The sequence below is a fragment of the Hypanus sabinus genome, chromosome 19 (genome assembly GCF_030144855.1).
Source record: "Hypanus sabinus isolate sHypSab1 chromosome 19, sHypSab1.hap1, whole genome shotgun sequence".
Lineage (NCBI taxonomy): Eukaryota > Metazoa > Chordata > Chondrichthyes > Myliobatiformes > Dasyatidae > Hypanus > Hypanus sabinus.
This window is the reverse complement of record NC_082724.1, coordinates 51,134,480-51,151,956: the sequence shown is the minus strand read 5'-3', so window position 1 is coordinate 51,151,956 and position 17,477 is coordinate 51,134,480. Positions and strand designations below refer to the sequence as shown.

At 44.5% G+C, this 17,477-nt stretch overlaps 1 protein-coding gene and 1 pseudogene across 4 annotated transcripts in view; one reads left to right on the top strand and one right to left on the bottom strand.

Moving 5' to 3' along the window:
* sema3h (sema domain, immunoglobulin domain (Ig), short basic domain, secreted, (semaphorin) 3H) overlaps positions 1-17,477 on the top strand; it is a 211,066-nt gene that overhangs the window by 160,726 nt on the left and 32,863 nt on the right. The window lies entirely within an intron of this gene.
* On the bottom strand, positions 6,200-7,783 carry LOC132377918 (Y-box-binding protein 1-like; annotated as a pseudogene).

The following is a 17,477-nucleotide window of genomic DNA, read 5'->3' as shown; positions in this document are numbered from 1 at the left end:
GCTGAGTTCCTCCAGCAGTTTGTGTATTGCTCTGGATTTCCACCATTGGCAGAATCTCTTGTCTTAATCTCACTGTACAGTTTCCTTTTTAACCCATTCTTTCCAAGAGTTTTGAATAGCCCAACTTTTTGTTTCCCTTAGTTTCCCCCAAAACCTATCCCTTCACTTTTCTCCAGGACTTGTCCTCATTTCCCCCTTCATGTTCTTTAGACTCTTTGCTGTGTATCTAACTCATGCAATTGCTGCAGTTTGCAGGCTTCGCTGTTTCCTGAGTAAACCATTCAATCTTTCTATCCTTGGGGCCAGTGTTGTTAGTCTTCATGCACATATCTATTAGAAAGGTAACCGAAACCTGTGCACAGTGGCCTGAGTTTGCTAATCCCTTAACCTTAGAATTTGTTCTTAACAAGTCCAAAGTCACCTCCTGTCTTATGCTAGTGAGCCAGCTCCCCTCATCAATCCCTCATGATTGATTGATGAAACTCAACAGAGTACCTTTCTACTCAAAGGTGGTAGGCCTCACTCACAGGGATACTTTGAGAACTTGGTTATCACACCACCAGCCACATTTTCCTCTCCTTGCTCCTTTTCACCTTCCGCAGAGACCACTCTCTCCATGACTCCCTCATTCCGCCACCCATCCTTCACTGACCCTTGGCACTCTCGCAGTAGGTGCAACATCTGACCTTGACCCTCTCGCTCACCATTATCCAGAGGCCACCTGAGCAGCCATTCCAGGTGTTGCAAAGGTTGACATGCATCTCATTCAACCAGGCGTACTGCATTAGGTGCTCCTAGTGTGGCTTCCTCTGCAACACCATGACCAAGCACAGATCAGATAACACTTTTACAGAGCAGCTCAGCTCAGTCTGCAGTAGCTACACTGAGATGCCAAGTGCATGCTATTTCAATTCCCCCTCCCATTCCCTCACTGACCTGTCCACCTTTGGCCTTCTCCATTGCCAGGGTGGGACCCAACTCAAGCAGGATGCACGGCACCTGGTATTCCACACGCATAGTTTACAACCCAATGGTATGAGTACTTCCAATTTGAGGTTAATCTCCCCGCGATAGGTTTTTCTCCCCCACCTTCCATAAGGAACAGTAAGACAGAGGAGCACATTTAGGCCATTCAGCCCATTGAGTTTTCTCTGCCATTCCTTCATGCTTAATTTATCATTCTTCTCAACCTCATTCTCATGCCTTCTCCCTATAACCTTTGACATCTTTACTAATCAAGAACTTATCAACCTCAGCTTTCAATAAAAGCAATGGTTTGGATTGCACAGTCCTCTGTGGCAATGAACTCCACTGATTCACTGCCTCCTCATCTCTGTTCTAAAGTGGCGTCCTTCTATTCTGAGGCTGTGCTCTCTGGTCCTGCACTCCCTCACTTTTGCAAACATCCTCTCCATATCCACTTTATCTTTCAGTATTCAGTAGGTTTCAATGGGACCCCCCCCCCCCCCAATTCTTCTAAATTCCAGCAAGTACAAGCCCAGAGCCATTTAATGCTCCTCATACATTAACCCTTCCTTTCCCAGGAACCTCTTCCTTCCAACCTTCACATTTTTGTACTTTCCCCCCAAACTGCCCCAGCCTCCCTTTTTTCCCTCCCTGCCTGCTGATTCCACCCTCCACCCCATACACACACACCTCACCCACAGGTTCCTCTTCCAATATAGTTCTGGTTTAAACTCCCTAATGGTTACCTTTCTCCTTACCTGCCCATTGCCTCTCTTTGTGCTGCTCCCCTTCCCTTTCTTCCATGGTCTTCTACCCTCTCCAATCTGATTCACCCTTTTCCACCCCTTTATCTCTTTCACCAATCAGCTTCCCAGCTCTTTACTTCACTCCTCCCCCTCTCCCAGTTTCACCTAACAGCTACCACCTTATACTTCTTCCTTCCCTCCCCACCCCCACCTTCTTGCTCTGACCTCATCTTTTTTCCCAGTCCCAATGAAGGGTCTCAGCCTGAGACGTTGACAGTTTGCTCTTCTCCATAGATGCTGCCTGGCCTGCTGAGTTCCTCCAGCATTTTGTGTGAGTTACCTTTGTCAGCTCATTTGTTCATCAGAATCCAGCACCGGGAACTCCTTGAGTTCCCACTTCAGCAGCAGTCTCCAATCTTCACACTCCCCTCATCTGTCCTTTGTTTCTTTTTTTTCCCTTTCTTTCTTTGTCTGTCTCTTCAAACATCCACCTGCCATGCCTACTACCTTCCCCTACCTGGTACAATCCGCCTTGTGTCTCACTCCCCTCCTCAGTCCACCAGTCACCTCAGAGTCATTTTTCACCCATCTCCTTCCCCTCTTTATCCTGGTCAACTGACCTCTTCTCCACTTCCAGTCCTGATGCAGAGTTGTGATCACTGACAATTCCTTTCTGCCCATTTGCTGCACAACCCTTTGAACTCCTTCAGGAAGTTGTTCATTGCACCACGTCCTTGTGTCCGCAGTCTCTTGTGTCGCCATACTTTAAGACCAGTTAAGTCCACATACCTGACATTCACAAACGTTGAAGTACCACAAAAATTAGATAATTAATAATATTTCTTGACAATCAAAAAAAAACTAAAACTAAAGCTAAGAGGCAAAAATCAAGTGAACAACCAGAGACTTTTTCCCCCGGGCAGAAATGACTAATAGGAGGAAGCACCATTTTTTAAGGTGATTGGAGGAAAGTATTGGGTGGACGTCAGAGGGAAGTTTTTTTACTCAGAGAGTGGTATGTGTGTGGAACTCCCTGATAGGGGTGGTGGTAGAGTCAGATACATTAGGGACATTTAAGGAATTCTTAGACAGACACATGGATGACAGAAAAATGGAAGGCTATGTAGGAAGAAGCTTTAGATTGAAATTAGAGTAGGTTAAAAGGTCATCACAGGGACACAACATCACAGGCTTAATGTTCTGTACAGTGCTGTAATGTCCTAAGTAAATGGGATTAATATAGATAAGTACTTGAAGGTCATCCTGTACTGTGCTGTGATGTTCCAAGTCTCTAGAAACAATTAAATATATTTAAATCAACTCAATTAAATACAAAAATGGATTATGTTGTGCTGAAATATTAGCTTTATTTCTCACATGTACATAGAAATATTGAAACATAGAGTGAAATGTGTAGTTTGTGTCAATGACCCACAGTGCTGGGGGCAGCCTGCAAGTGTCACCATGTTTCTGGCATCAAAGTAGCTTGCCCAGTACCTGGCAACTGTTTCCTTCCATCAAAAACAATGGACCCAGTGAACTTCATGGAGTGGACTTCTCCAGTATTAGTGGCTGCTAGAGTTCTGTTCTCTCCCACCGAACTCCCATGAAGAATCCAGCATTGGAGCACAGTTGCTTCAAGAGCAGTCGACTGTGTAGAACCTGTTTCCACTTAGAGGTTTTAAGCCATCATAGCCAGCCAGCTGTTCTGAATGGACCGTCCAGCTTCTAATCAGATGTAGGTGCCAGGGAGGGTAAGAACAGGAAGATTTGGCGGATGAATGAGTGGTTGAGGAACTGGTGCAGGGCACAGGGTTTCATGTTTCTGAATCAGTTAGATCTCTTCTGGGGAAGGTACGACCTGTACAAAAGGGTGGGACTTGAGCCCGGGAGAGACCAATATTCTTGCGAGCGGATTTGCTAGGGCTTTTGGAATGTGGAATCTGTGGAATTCATTGCCACAATCGGCTGTGGAGGCCATGTCATTGAATACATTTAAAGTGGAGGTTCATTGGTTCTTAATTAGTCAGGGCATCAAAGGTTACTGGGAGAAAGTGGGAGAATGGGGTTGAGAGGGATAATAAATCAGCCATGATGGGAAGGTGGAGCAGACTCAATGGGCTGAATGGCCTAATTCTGCTCCTATGTCTTATAGTTTTATGATGGATTATTAATATAGTATTTAATATATATTTAATATTTTATATTATAATATTTCCTGTCTTTGATCATCTGTATCTAAGCCTATTGTTTTTTGTTTGGGTCTTCCACTGCAGTTCAGGCATAATAGTGTTAATTACATCCATTTGTCAATTGCCCTTTATTACTACAAATGTTGATAATAACCAGCAGATGAAGAGATAAGTTAAAAAATAAGTTGCTGGAGGAACTCAGTGGGTCAAGCAGCCTCAGTAGGAGGGAAGGAATTGTTGACATTTCAGGTCAGTGCTGGGGTAAGTGGAAAGGACATGTTCAAATTCAGATTCAGATTTGTTCACACATGTATATCAAAACGTATAGCAAAATGGCGCTGTTTGTGTTAACAACCAACACGCCCAAGGGTGGGCTGGCGGCAGCCCGCAAGTGATGCTGTGGATTGCAACTCCCACATAACGAGCCCACATTGCTCAGCAGAACAAGAAACAACGAAACAATAACGGCTAAACAAGCCCTTGTCCTCCTTCCCACACACCCACACAACCAAGATCAAGATCATTGTCATCTGAATGCATAAACAGGATACAACCCAAATAAAGCATCATTCCTCCAGACCAGGGTGCACCCCCAAAGCATAACTACACATAACACACTACACATAAAGCAAAATATCACCATAAAAGAGTTAATGAAATATAATTCAAATGCATGGAGTGTGCAGTACATGTGTACAGTAAACAACTCATGTCCTAATGCCAAGACCTTGGTGGTGGCAGGGTATTCATTAGTCTCCCAGCCTGAGGGAAGAAGCTGTTGCCCAGTCTGGCAGTCCCAGTCCCGATGGTTCTGTTCCTCCTTCCTGACAATAATGGGGTCAAAGAGACTGTGGGTCTGGGATGGGTGGTAGGGATCCTCAGCAATGCTTTGGGCCCTTCATCTGCAAAGCTGCTGGTAAATGTCAGCAATAGGGGGCAGGGAGAGTCTGAAGATCTTCTCGGTGGTTTTTACTATTCACTGTAGAATCCTGGAGTCCGATGCCTTGCAGTTTCTAGACCATGCAATGATGCAGCCAGACAGGACACTCTTGATTGTGCTCATGTAGAAAGCTGTTAGAATGGGGACGGGGAGTATTGCATACCTCAGTCTCCTCAGAAAGTGTAGATTAATATGGAGGTGTTGTCCACATTGAGCCTCATGCTGTTGTTCTCACACTATCGGACAAGCTTCTCTCCCTCATCTCTGTATGCCGAGTCATCATTGTTGCTGATGAGGCTGAGCACTGTGACATCATCGGCAAGCTTGGTGTTGCAGTTTGAGCTGAAACTGGCATTGCAGTTGTGAGTCAGTAGTATGAACAGCAGCGTGCTGGGGCTTCAGATGTTGCCGCCAACCCGGACTGACTGGGGTCTCTTCATCAAGAAGTCCAAGATCCTGTTACAGAGAGAGATGTTGAGTCTCAATGAGGACAGCTTATCCACCAGCTTCTGAAGGATAATTGTGTTAAAGGCCGAGCTGAAGTCAATGAACAACATCCTGGCTTATAAAGAATAATTTTTGTTGTGTATGTGGCCGTGTACACGACAATACCATTAATAAAAATGCTAGAGACTGGAACTAAGTTAACAGGGCTTTTTACTTACGAAATCCAAACTGAACACAAATATACAGATCAATGCGCGCCTAATAGCGCATGCTCAATAATGTGTTACTACGACACAAAGTAGTCCCATATTATACAGTAGGCTATATGGTACACTCCTCCCCTTTCATTTAAAAAGTGTATCAACATTTTTTACACTAAACAAATACTGTATGTGTACCCTTAATATATAAATGCCCATCCATCGTTTAATTAGTAACTTAATAATATGAAATTATAACAAAGTAACGTAATAATAATTATAACTCAAGTCTTTTGTGGGGGCGGGTCTTCCCTGCCCCTCTGAGTAATGTCTGTCAATAAACTTGTTTGTTTTAATACAGATTTCCATATAAAAGTCATGGAAAGTTGACCTCTGAGCATAGAGAGTTTCTATGGTCTGCTTCAGACATGACTTGCCACCAACAAAAGAAGTGGTTGGTGATCTGCTGTCTCTGCTAGTTATTCAAAAGTCAGGGCAATCCAATGACTCGCAGGAAGATCAGTACTTTACCAGTAATCTTTCACCGTTTGGTGCAGCAGATGATGGAAATCCTGTTGTTCGTTCCATTGTTCTTAAGCTGCTGTTAAAGTACAGTTTTGCTGATACTAAAGATTACTTGCAGTGCTGTCTGTCTGGCTCAGGAGGGAGAATTCCTTCAGATGCACATTCAGCGCAAGTGTGGAAATACAACAATAGAGACCTTAAGTTTGTTGCCAGAATTCGCCTCTGTTTTGATGCTGTTCCCCAACTTCTTTGTGCAAAACAAGACACATTGGCTGAGGATTCAAAATACGTACGTGCTAAGGAAACTTTCCTGCAAAGGATTCAGTGTATGATTCTCAATGGAGGAAAAAATTGCTTCAAGATTTACCTTGTGCGAAAGCTGTTCTGTTTGAATGGAATTGATTTTGTCTTCTGTTAGGTTTACCTTCTTCCCCAGCAACCTGGTTTTCATTTATTTCACCACCCTCAGTAATTTCTCCCTGTTGCTATATTGTGGGCAGCAACCATAGCAATGATGAACAAAGTAAGGTGGGTAACGCTGTCTTCTGTAAGGAGAGTGATGTCGCTGATTTTGATCATCTTGGTTTTCTCCATCTGTTGCTGTCTCTGCTCCATCTCCTTTCTCTCCACCTTCGATGTTCTGTTGGTACTTACATGGTGGAGCTCGGTGGCGGGGGGGGGGAGGGTTGCAGTGACGATAATGATTTCCGTCCGTGGCATTTCGGCTTCCTTGGACTGGAACTCCTCTGGGGCCAGTTACGTTTGCTACTTCTGCACCCTTTTCACCTTCCACTGCATTGAACTCCACAGTTTCAATGTCTCCAACACTGCTGAGGTATTTCTGTGGGTTATTCTTTTTTATAGCAGTCTGATGTACAAACACATCTTCCTTTGTATCATTCCTGTTGATGAATCCACATCCATTTTGTACGTTGAACCACTTTACTGTTCCAGGAGCCTTTGTTGCGATGCCTTTCTTCTCCCAGGGGGATTTGGGTTTGTCTGGCTGTTGCTGCTGCTCTGTCTCGGCCTCGCTCATGGTGTTGACAGGCTGTGTGAGGTGGTTGCTGCTCCGTTTTGGCCTCGCTCATGGTATTGACAGGCTGCGTGAGTTGGTTGTTACTCCGTCTATGCCTCGCTCATGGTATTGACAGGCTGCGTGAGTTGGTTGTTACTCCATCTCGGCCTCGCTCATGGTGTTGACAGGCTGCGTGAGGTGGTTGTTACTCCATCTCGGCCTCGCTCATGGTGTTGACAGGCTGCGTGAGGTGGTTGTTACTCCATCTCGGCCTCGCTCATCGTGTTGACAGGCTGCGTGAGGTGTTTGTTACTCCGTCTCGGCCTCGCTCATGGTGTTGATGGGCTGCGTGAGGTGTTTGTTACTCCGTCTCGGCCTCGCTCATGGTGTTGATGGGCTGCGTGAGGTGGTTGTTACTCCATCTCGGCCTCGCTCATGGTGTTGACAGGCTGCGTGAGGTGGTTGTTACTCCATCTCGGCCTCGCTCATGGTGTTAACAGGCTGCGTGAGGTGGTTGTTACTCCGTCTCGGCCTCGCTCATGGTGTTGATGGGCTGCATGAGGTGGTTGTTACTCCGTCTCGGCCTCGCTCATGGTGTTGATGGGCTGCATGAGGTGGTTGTTACTCCGTCTCGGCCTCGCTCATGGTGTTGACAGGCTGCGTGAGGTGGTTGTTACTCCGTCTCGGCCTCGCTCATGGTGTTGACAGGCTGCATGAAGTGGTTGCTGCTCCGTTTCGGCCTCGCTCATGGTGTTGACAGGCTGCGTGAGGTGGTTACGACTCCGTCTCGGCCTCGCTCATGGTGTTGACAGGCTGCGTGAGGTGGTTACGACTCCGTTTCGGCCTCGCTCATGGTGTTGACAGGCTGCGTGAGGTGGTTGTGTCTTGGGCCGGTCTGAGGTGGGGGCTCCTGCGCTCCCTCCACTTCTTTCTTCTTTTTAGCATTATTCCTTTCCACTTTTTCTGTCTCCAGTTGCAGAAAAAGCTCTGCATTTCATATTCCATGCTTGTATTGTTGATCTAGTTTCTTCATCCTTTTCTGATACTCCTGCAAAGTGCCTTCCTGTAACTGCTGTCGCTGTCTTTTGAGAGATGTCAATTTCTCCTGGTACATCTGCTCTTTTACTTCCAGGTAGTCTTCATCTTCCTGCCTATTGGCAATATCTGTCTCCCTGTTGACGCTGTCTCGCTCCTCCTCATCATTGTAATAGTCGACGATGGGTGAGAGGAGAGCTGCGGACATCTTCCCCGCCGAGCTGACCTCCTTTGTTGATGCATCTAGTGCCTTGATGGTGTGTCAATCCAACTGGATTTTCCTGAGCCATTCACGTCCCAGCAACGGTGGTGCTTCATTTTTCAGTACACAGAGGTTCAGCTGCTGTGCTTTGTCTCCGGAGGTTACTGTCACTTTAATTTTGCCTTTGGAACACACTTTCTGTCCTGTGTAAATCTTTAGCAGTAGTTTAGTTTGTTTCAGAGGTATGTGAGAAAACAGTCCTTTGTAGTCGTGTACAGAGATCACCGTTAAAGCTGAGCCTGTATCCAACTCCATTTTCAGTCTCACGCCTGCCACTTGTGGAGTGATCCTTATTACTCTTCAATCATCTGTCTCCTTCACGCTGTGAAGTTACAGAAACAACAATTTACTTTCGTCTGAGTCATTTTCATCAGAACTGCTTGCTTCCATTTCGTGTGCATTGTTGTGTTTTCCTTTCTGGGGTTTCTTGTTTCTCTGTATTGTGCCTTTTTTCTGCTGTTTACTAGCTTTGCATACTCTGCCAATGTGGCCCTGTTTGCCACAGTTTCTGCATTCCTTGTCTTTAAACCAACAGTCCTCAGGGTCATGTGATATGTTCCCACAACAGTAACATTTCTTTCCTTCACTCTGTTCAACATGTTCCCACAACAGTAATATTTCTTTCCTTCATTCTGTTCAACATGTTCCCACAATGGTAACAGTTCTTCCCTTCACTGTGTTCAACATGTTCCCACAACAGTAATATTTCTTTCTTTCATTTCTGCTCAGTGACATTTTATTCGTGGCAAATTCCGGAGGTTTTTGTTGTATCTCGGAAGCGCCTTGTGTGGCTGTTTCTAATGATATTGAGATGCTTAGCACTTTCTTGAATGTAAGGTCACAGTTTCACAGTGTATGCCACACACTAACCTGTACCTCAATATGTCTGATAGACCAGCTCCAAATTGACAATGTTCTGATAATTTGCACAATTCAGCACAATATTCAGAAATGCTTTCATTTTTGCTCTGATTCTGTTTATGGAATTTAAATCTTTCTGCAATGACCAGCAGTTTGGGGTTTAAATGCTGTTGGAGAGTGTCTACTATTCGCTTGAACGTTTTGTCAGCTGGCTATTCAGGGGTTAACAAGCTCCGCAGCAGGTCCTGTGTTTTCGTTCCCATTACACTAAGTAAGATGCTGACTTTCTTTCCTCATTAACACTGTTAGCATCACAATATAACTCTATTCTTTCCATATAAGTTGCCCAGTCTTCAAAGACACTATCAAATGCTGTAATGGTTCCAATTAACACCATGCTTGTTATGTTAATTTATCCCTGTTATGTTAATTTAGCCTCAATCCCTTGTTAATTTAACCCTGGTCCCTTGTTTTCTTTTTGACTCGCATGGCCTTTTTTTGCTAGTGTCGCGAGCATACTCTGGCTAGATGCGTGAGTCGCTCACTATTTTAATCTCCCTTCTGAGGCAGGCAGACCCTCTAGCCTCAGAAACCCCAGACCCTCAGCCCTAGAGTTTAGCGCCAGCTGTGGTCTCACCTGGACGTGCTGCGGCTCTTTCAGTCTCCCAATGTTCCCGACTCCAGCTGAACTCCCAATTCCTTCCAATTGCCGTTATCAATTAAAACACGGCATTCCAATAAGATGTAAGTTCATTAACCTCATGGCCAATTTGTTCTGTATGTGGCCGTTTACACAATATCAATAATAAAAACACTAGAGACAGGAGCTAAGTTAACATGACTTTTTACTTACGGAACCTGAGCTGAACACAGATCAATACGGATCAATACACGCCTTATAGCATATGCTCAGTAATGTGTTACAATGACATAAAATAGTCCCATATTATACAGTAGGCTATATGGTACAGTTTTCTAGGAGGGACAGGATGGAGTGAAGGCCCAAATCTATGGCATTATCACTGGATCAGTTCGAGTGGTAGGGAAACTGGGGAGGGTCCAATGTAGCTGGAAGGTGGGATTTTATACAATCCACTACCAGCTGCTTAAAGCACTTCATGATTGTTGAGGTCAGTGCCACTGGGAGATAATCATTTAGGCCAGTTACCGTCGCTGCCTTGGGCACCGGAGGCTGCCTTGAGCATTCAGTCTATCAGGAGGGGACAGGAAGTCTTCCAACTCCAGAACTGACCTCCAGTCAACAGGCTCACGCCATTGGGCTTTAACTTCTAGGCTTCCAATTGACCTTCAGGTGTTGATCTTCGGTATCGAGCAGCGGGTCAGCCGAAGATGGAATCCCCAACTCCAGGCCCACTGACTGACTGGCCCTTGTGCCTCCTCACGCCTCCTGCTTGTATCTGATCACCAGACCCACCAACTCGGGACAGCCCAACTCCACGGATGCCCTTCACTATCCATCCACATCACTGGCTTTCAAGCACATGCGGAGGCTTGTCCACATTGAGCGTGGAGTGGAAGCCTCAGACCCAGACCTTCCTTGACCGCCCAGGCACGTGGAGGCCTGACATCTAACTACCCCGTCCCTGTCCCCAAACCACAATCTGACCCCCAGCTCCCTCACATCACTCTCTCCAAACCCTAACCTGACCCCTAACTCCCACCTCTGTCCCCAAAACCATCCCTACAAGCTTAAAGAACAAAACAATAATCTTGACAAAGACCACAGATCAGCTCCATCTTGTACCTACGTTTGTAAATGTGAGGGGTAGGTTCTTTTCACAGAGGACAGTGGGTGCTTGGAACACATTACCAAGAACAGCATGGGACCGGACACAATACAGGCATTTATGAAGCATTTGGACAGGGACATGAACATGTACAGAATGGGGGAATATGGATCACGTGCAGCCAGATCAATTTAGTTTAATTTGGGCATTATTTTACTTGTGTTGACACGTGGCCTAGTGGATGAGGCATCGGTCTAGTGATCTGAAGGTCACTGGTTCGAGCCTCAACTGAGGCAACTTTTTGTGTCCTTGAGCGGGGCACTTAACAACACATTGCTCTGCAACGACACCGGTGCCAAGCTGCTTGGGTCCTAGTGCCCTTCCCTTGGACAACATCGGTGGTGTGGAGAGGGGAGACTTGCAGCTTGGGCAACTGCCAGTCTCCCATACAATCCTGCCTAGGCCTGAGCCCTGGAAGCCTTCCAAGGCGCAAATCCATGGTCTCATGAGACTAACAGATACCTGTATCTATATCTATATTTTACTTACAGTGTGGTTTAGGCCTTGCCTTTCCAGCCACACCATTCAGCAACCCCTGACTTAACTGATCACAGGAACATTTACAATGACCAATTAACCTTCTAACCAGCATGTCCTTGGACTGTGGGCAGCAACTGAAGGACCTGGAGGAAACCCATACATTCCATGGGGAGGATGTACAGACTTCTTCTGATAACACCAGAACTGAACTCCAAACTCCAATGCCCCAAGCTGTGATAGCATCATGCTAACCGCTATGCTATCATAGCGCCCATTATGGTTGGCACAGACATGATGGGCTGAAGGGCCTGTCCCTGTTCTGTATTCTAGATGCAACCTCATCTGCTGAGTTCCTCCAGAATTTTATTGTTCCATTCCAGATTCTGAAGTCTCTTGTGTGTCCAAAGACATAAGTAACCTGAACTTACATAACACATTCAACACAGGAATCAGCTCAAAGTACCCGTGAACAGTATTTTACTCCAAGATAAAGAAAGTTGTTTTAGTCACTAATGTCTTGGTCATGGAGGTAGATTCTAAGGTGCTTCTCAGTGGTAGAGCAGAGGTCTGGAATTCAGGCTTAGAAGGCTGAAGTGTGCACAGCCAGAGACTTTTTACCAGGGCAGAAATGGCTAACACAAAGGGGCGTAATTTTAAGGGGAGGGGTTGTCAGAGGTAAGTCTTTTTACACAGAGAGTGATGGGTGCTTGGAATGTTTTGACAGGGCCGGTGGTAGCAGCAGGCACATTAGGGGCACTTAAGAAACTCTTAGATAGGTACATGGATGATAGAAAAATGGAAGGCTATGTAGGACGGAATCGGAGGTTGATCTTAGAGTAGATTAAAACGCTGGCACACATCACGGGCCAGAAGCCCTGTACTGTGCTCTAATGTTGTACTGTATGTTCTATGGGAAGATACAGTATAACTGCAAGGGGAAAAAACATGCAGTGAGCAGAACTGGGAAGTTGTGAGGATTTACAAAAAGGGCTGCAGGAAGGAGTGAATGTTAGGATCGGAATTTGCTGTTGGTGATTTCAGAGGAAACAGGCATCAGAGGAGGTGAGTGAGTGCAAGGGTGATGGGCAACCAGAAGGCATTGTGGTTTCATTACATTGGTGCCGATTTTAATCTATAGAGATGCAGGTGGGCCGCAAAACAAAGATTTGCAGCTACTGGAATTTGTTGCTGGCTCGGTGTGAGGTACGATGTCACCTACCGGCTGTGTGCTTAGTTCTCTCCACTGTCTCTGCAACGACACATCTGCTGATATTTTGTCTGCCGATTTTTTGATATGTTACTGCACTGCTTGTCGGCAGGGCTTGCTCAGCTATCAGCATCTCTGGTCTGATAGAGCAGATAACGTTTCCAAACAAGCTGCAATTTTCATTCCAGAACTACTCTGTTACTGGCAGTGTACGCAGGCAGCCTAGGCTTCTTGTCCCAGCTGACATGAGGTGTGTGGCATTTGTTAACCAGTCGGAGTTAATGTATAGTATTCTCCAAGGTTGCCTGCAACGCGTTGTTCAAACAGCTAACCTTTTCCGATAAGACCATAAGACACAGGAGCAAAACTAGGCCATTCAGCCCATTGGATTTGCTGCATTGTCCAACATAGCTGATCCATCATTGCTATCAACCTGTTCTCCTGCCTTCTCCCCTTAATCTTTGACACCCTGATTAATTGAGATCCTATCAACCTCTGTCTTAAATATACATTCCACAGATTCACCAACTAAAACATTCTTCTGAATTTTTTTCCTCATCTCTGTTCTACATGGACATCCCTCAGTTCTGAGGCTGTGACCTCTGGTCCTAGACTCCCCAACTGTAGGGAATGTCCTCTATTTCCTCCATCCAGACCTTTCTATATCCAATAGGTTTGAATCAGCTCTTCCCTCATTCTTCTGCAAGTACAGGCTTAGAGCTATCAAATGCCCCTCATTCCTGGGATCATTTTCATGAACCTCCTTTGGACCCTCTCCAATGCCTGCACATATTTTCTTAGATAAGGGGCCCAAAACTGCTCTCAATACTCACAATCCACATTGCTCACAAGTGCGGTCTGACCCGTGGCTTATAAAGCCTCAGCATTACATCCTTGGTCTTATCACCTCGTCCTCTGGAAAGGAATGCTAACATTGCATTTGCCTTCCGTACCACTGACTCAACCTGCAAGTTGACCTTTAGAGAATCCTGCACGAATACTTACACATCCCTTTACACCTTTGATTTTTGATTTTTTTCCCCATTTAGAAAATAGTCCACACCTTTATTCTTTCTACCAAAGTGCATGACCATACATTTCCCTACACTATATACCATCTGTCATTCTCTCCATTTTGTCTAAGTCTGTCTTTGTGCATTCTCTCAGTCTAAGTTCTTTGTATCGTGCATAAACTTGGTCACGGAGCCATCAATTCCTTCATCTGAACCATTGACATACAACGTGAAAAGAAGTGGATCCAGCATTGACCCTGTGGCACACCACTAGTCACTGGCAGCCAAACAGAAAAGGCCCCTTTATTCCCACTCTTTGACCCCCGTCAGTCAGCCAATCTTCTATCCATGCTGACGTCTTTCCTGTAATGTCATGGGTTTGTATTTTGGTAAGCAGCCTCATGTGCAGCACATTATTAGAGGCCTTCTGTAAATCCAAATAAACAACATCCACTGACTCTATTTTGTCTATCCAGCTTCTTATTTTCTCAAAGAATTCCAACAGATTTCTCAGGCAAGATTTCTCCTTTAGAAAACCATGCTGACTTTGGCCTATTTTATCATGTGCTTCCCAGGTACCCTGAAACCACATCCTTAATAACAGACCCCAACACCTTTCCAACCATTGAAATCAGGCTAGCAATTTCCATTCTTCTGCCTCCCTCCCCTCTTAAAGAGTGAAGTGATAGTTGCAATTTTCTAGACTTCAAGAACCATTCCAGAATCTAGTGATTTTTGAAAGATAATGCCTCCAGAATCTTTTAGACACATTTTTCAGAACCCTGGACCAGTTGGGTATAGTCCAACCGGTCCAGGTGACTTTTCTACCTTCAGACCTTTCAGCTTCCAAAGCATCTTCTCCTTAGTATTAGTATATATTATATCTTCAGATATTATGTTATACCTTCAAATTTCATCTTTTCTTTCTGAATGGCTTTTTTAAAGTTGCCTTCTGTTGGTTTTTAAAAGCTTCCAATCCGCTACCTTCACCTTTCAGCTTGGTAATCAAATCTGGTTCATTATAGAATGGCTGTTTCCCCAGTGGGCTCTCAAGGTCATTCTATAAATTCCCTCTATTGGGATCCAGCACCAACCAGATTTTCCCGATCTACCTGCATATTGAAATCTCTCACCATTACCACAACAATGTCCTTTTTTTACATGCCTTTTCTAACTTGTGTTTTAATTTGTAGCCCACATCCTGGCCACTGTTCAGAGGCCTGTACATAACTTACAGATAGATCGGGAAAATCTGTTTGGTCCTGGATCCCAATAGAGGGAATTTATAGAATGACCTTAGAGCAGCTTCTGTTTGAGCCCACTGGGGATGCAGCCATTCTGTAAGGAACCAGATTTGGGTGCATTTAAGGCAGAGATTGATGGGTTCTTGATTGGACACGGCATCAAAGGTTACAGGGAGAAGGCCAGGAACTAGTTTGAGGAGGGGTAAAAAGGATCAGCCATGATTGAATGGCAGAGTAGACTCGATGGGCCAGATGGGCTAATTCTGCTTCTAGGTCTTATGGTCTTACGTTCACTCCTGGAAAGTTGAAATTGAAATTGAAACTCTCAATTCTCTGAACCTCCAATACTGTTGATGTAGAAAAGACCATATGCACCCTCCTCCAAGTCAATGACCAGCTTTTTTGCTTGGCTGACTTTGAGGGAAAGGTTGTTGTCATGACACCATGTTCCTAAGGCAGCTCTCTTATCACTTCGATGTGTGGCTTCACGTCCTCGTCTAAATTCATCTTACTAATGCACCCATTGAAGAGTACTTCCCGCAGTAATCATCCACAACAAGAAATTTGGCTGATTTTATTTCCTTTTTTCATTCTTCATTACTGTTCTCAGCATTATATACCACAACACCACATCTAAATGCACATGTCCTTGAACAGTTTATTTGAATGGTGTTAAATTTCAGATTAAATATTTGATTGCCAGGCTGAGAAAGTGCAGTTTTTATGGACCATGCATGGGTTTGTGTTTATATCATGCTTCTGATCTGCTAAGAAAACACATGTGATGTGTTATTAAAACCATTAGGATGTTGTGATGCTTTTGACACACCTTCTCTGCTTTGTATTTGCTTGCATATGTTAGCAGAAGGATGGAGCTAAGGAGAGGAAAAATTATCTGCCTCCTCAGAATCCAAAAGCCAAATAGTTTTCAAGGAAAGGTGATAGATAATCTGAAATAAGTTGGACAAAGACTCAGAGCAGAGGCAAAGATCATTTTTTAAACAACGTGCTTTGATCTGAATTGCACTGTTTGTGAGGTAGAGGAAGAAGATTCATTGGTAATATTCCAAAGTAAATTCAATACATTTTTGAAAAGGAAATTGGATGTAGTCAGAAAGGTCATTCAAAATTGTGGCACAGATACAATGGGCCAAATAACCTCTCTTTGTACTTTGAGATACCATGAAGAGCAGCATCCCTGTCAGCTGTACCCACTTTAGTAAGGCAGACTCTTTTAAATAAATGGACAACTCTTCACTTAGTCCATCTCCTTGTTTAAGCAGCAGTTGACCAAAATCTCAGTGGTCTGGCTTGGTATTTAGCAGTTTTCTGTTTTCCCAAGAGATGAATACCCCTCTGATCAACAAAATCCAGTTTGGTTTCAGATCTCCTGAGAATTATGTTCCACTACTGCAAAGAGAAAGAGGCCATTTTGTCCTTTGCGTCCATGCTGGTTCCCAGCAACCCCATCGGTCACATTTCCCTGTATCCTTGTTCTCTTTCCCACATCTATCAAATCATTTTTTTATAGTTATCACTAATGACCTACAGTAAAGAGTATTTTATAGCACCCAATTATTGTATTAGCACATATTTAGGATGTGGGAGGAAATTAGAGCACCCAGGGCAATGCGCCTTCACCACACTGGCAGCACCCCCGGTTAGGATTGAAGCAGCATGTCACCTGCAGACAGTGACAGTGCTATTGCGGCTCACACTCTACTGGTGTAACTTAGCACCAAGTCTGACAAAAACCAAATTGTCCGCATAAGCACATCTTCCCTTGTACACTTGGAAATAATATAGTTGTGGTTACAGAAAATCCAGGCATTGTTTATGGGACAAATCAGACTTCTTCACCAACTGCTTAAATTACGTTTTTATATAATATCCAGGAAGTAAAGAGGTGCATTCTCTGTGAATTATTCTCTCAAATCAGTAGTGAATAATTGGTCGACGTGTATCTACAGAGAGATCTCCTAAACACGAGAAATTCGGTAGATGCTGGAAACACACACAAAGTACTGGAGGACTCAACAGGTCAGGCAGCATCTATAGAGATGAACAGATAGTTGATGTTTCAGGCTGAGGCTCTTCTTCAGGACTTGGATCTCCTAGCCTGCAATCCAGTTTTGCATCTCATAATGGCTCTCCCATATAAACAGGAGGAAATGGTTCTCTTTTGTCACACACTAAGAAGTGTACAATGATATTTGGACTCCTGCTTCTACAACGTACGCCCAACCTGTGCTGAGCTTTTAGCCTCATCAAAGATGGACATTTTCTTCTTGTTTTCGGCCATCAAAATGGATGCTTTCAGTGGTCGTCACAATACCTTCGCTGACTTGTTGCTAGTGGAAAAGAGAAAGAAATAAAGTAACTATGCACCTCTCCATGAAGACTTTCAACACTGTGCACTGTGAACTCTTTAACATATATGTTACTTCCAGAATCCAAGTAACAGTCTCAACCATCTGAAAGGTATGGTTGGGAATAATGTTAGGTACTGTGTCTCAGTATCACTTCAGTCCTG